Raw genomic sequence first — 2,965 nt, forward strand, 5'->3', positions numbered from 1 at the left:
TTGCTATCTAGCAGGCAGCTTTTCAAAAAGGAGCAAAATGAGCTCTCCCTCCAAGGAAAAACAGTTGATTCCATTTGTTGTCAATGATGAAATTTGAGCTGTGAAACAGAAGTTAGAATTTTGGAAAACTTGTATCCACTACTGTGAGCTTGACAGCTTGCCAATATTTAAAGACTTTCCTGATGAGATGAGTGGCCATGTTAATGAATGAGGGTTTTTTTTTTAATTTTTTTTTAACGTTTATTTATTTTTGAGACAGAGAGAGACAGAGCATGAACGGGGGAGGGTCAGAGAGAGAGGGAGACACAGAATCTGAAACAGGCTCCAGGCTCTGAGCTGTCAGCACAGAGCCCGACGCGGGGCTTGAACTCACGGACCGCGAGATCGTGACCTGAGCCGAAGTCGGCCGCTTAACCGACTGAGCCACCCAGGCGCCCCATGAATGTGAGTTTTTACATTGTTTAATGATGCGTCATCTTTTGGAAGATCTGTGCCACTCAGCGAATGACAAATTTCCAAATGACCAACGCATGATACTACAAGATCATACCTAGGTAAAAGATCCATTTCAAGTGCGAAATAGACCCATGCATTGTTTTTAAATAAGAGTGTATGAAATATTCATGGATGCGGTTTCAGATTCCACATGGCAACGAATCTTTAAGAAACTACCACTTGTTGAGTTCTGGTGTAGAATCAAAGAGGACACACGATTATGGGAAACACTATTAAACCCACTCCTCTCTTTTCCGACTACATGTCTATGAGGTCAGATTTTCTTTAATCAGAACAACATTTCGGGGCGCCTGGGTGGCTCAATGTGTTAAGCGTCTGACTCCTGGTTTCAGCTCAGGTCATGATCTCACGGTTCATGAGTTCAAGCCCTGCATTGGGCTCTGTGCTGGCAGTTCAGAGCCAGCTTGGGATTGTCTCTCTCTGTCTCTGCCCCTCCCACATGCTCTGTCTCTCTCTCTCTGAAAATAAATAAATAAACTGAAGAAAAAAAAAAGAAAGAAAGAACAGCATCTCACAACCATCGGTGCAGAAGCAGGTACAAAGATCCAACAGTCTTCTATTAAGATAGTCATTAAAGAGATTTGCAAACATGTAGAAAACTGCCAATCTTCTCACAACTTCTTGGAAGTTGCGGAAATGTAGACAGCTTTTGTAAAAATCTGGTCATTGTTCATGAATATGTTTTGTTTTATGGATATATTTCTTAACAACATTTTGGTTTATAATAAACCTACTATAGGCATAGGTTTATTATTATTTTCATATGAATTAATAAGTATTTTTGGTCTGTAGTAATTCTTAAAAGTGCCGAGGTGTTCCAACACAAAAAGTTTGAGAACCACTAATCTATGCATCTAATTTGAAAATTGCAAGAGAACTTTTCAAAATGTTTGTTTTGGAAAAGGACACATCAGGCCACCGCTTCATACCCACTGGGACGGCTGTAATAAAAATCAGTAGCAAGTGTTGGCAGGGACGTGGAGAACTTGAAACCCTCACCATACGCTGCAGGCGGGAATGCCACACGGTACAGCTGCTGTGGGGAAACGTCTGGCAGTTTCTGAGATTGTTACACACAGAGAGAAACAATCGCACTCCTGAGTATATACACCCAAGAGAAATGACATGCCTCCAACATAAAAATCTGGGCACCAGTGTTCATAACAGCATCATCTATGATAGCCGAGGGTAGAAACAGTCCGAATGTTCAACTCATGAGTGTACAAAGTGTGGTATATCCACGCCATAGAATATGATTTTGCGATCAAGGGGAATGGAGTAGTGATCCATGCGAGGACGCGGATGAACCTCGAAAACACTGTGCTCAGTGAAAGACACCAGCCACAAAGACCATATACTGTATGATACCATTTACGAAATGCCCAGAATGGACAAATCTATAGAGACAGGGAGCAGATTAGTGGTTGCCTGCGGCTGGGGGTGGGGCAGGAATGGGGTAAGCAACTGTTAAGCGTCGGGGGACTTCTTTCGGCAGGAACGAACATCTTCCAAAATTAGATTTCGGTTGCACACCTGTATGAGTATACTTAAAAATACTGGATTGTATGCTTTGAATCTGTGAAGCGTTTACACTATATGATATAGCTCAATAAAGCTGCTAAAAAAAAAAAACAACCCTACTTTTTAAAAAGGCGGACGTTGTACGTGGGAAGAATGGTGTGGGAGGGTGCTGAGAACCCTGCCCTCTGGCGGCCAGTTTCAGCATAGCATCAGGAAGGTGAGGGAACTGGCCCTTGCTATCCTGGGACTGACCACAAGAGGACAGAAGAACACAACAGTTGCCGGGCTAACCTTGGAGAAACTGCTCTTAATCTGAAACTTCACGCCCAGTCAGGTGCCCAGGGACGGGGACTGGGCTAGGAAGCGTCAGCAAGAGTGACCTTACAGAGCTGCCCACAGTAGTGATGTGTGAAGTGTCCCATTAGCGGGCTAAGCTATCTCCTCCCGCTTCCACATAAGCAACCCTAGGAAAGGGCACACCCCCCCCCAGACCCCGAAACCCAGAGGGGCTGAAGAGGATGCAGAATTGGGTAGCAGGAACCCAGAGAGATATTGGATGCCAACTCTGGCCACTCTTGCCTTGGCTCTGGGAAAATCCGATATATATAAGACTTTTGGTTGTTAATAGGTGCTTAACAAAAGCATTTGCTCATTCATTTAATGAAGAAAAGATGTCTGAGCACCTACGAAGTGCCAGATACTATACTAGTCACTGAGGACACAGTGATGAGCAAGAAAGGCCGAGACCCTGCCCACATGGGACTTAGAATCTAGTAGAGGAGATCTGCCAGCAACAAAAACCACCCAAATTAAAGAAGGAGGAGGAGGAGGAGGAGGAGGAGGAGAAGGAGGAGGAGGAGAAGGGGAAGGAGGAGGAGGAAAGGGAGGAGGAGGGGGGAAAGAAGGAGGAGGAGAAGGAGGAGGAGGA

The sequence above is a fragment of the Panthera uncia genome, chromosome D2 (genome assembly GCF_023721935.1).
Source record: "Panthera uncia isolate 11264 chromosome D2, Puncia_PCG_1.0, whole genome shotgun sequence".
NCBI classification, from domain to species: Eukaryota; Metazoa; Chordata; class Mammalia; order Carnivora; family Felidae; genus Panthera; species Panthera uncia.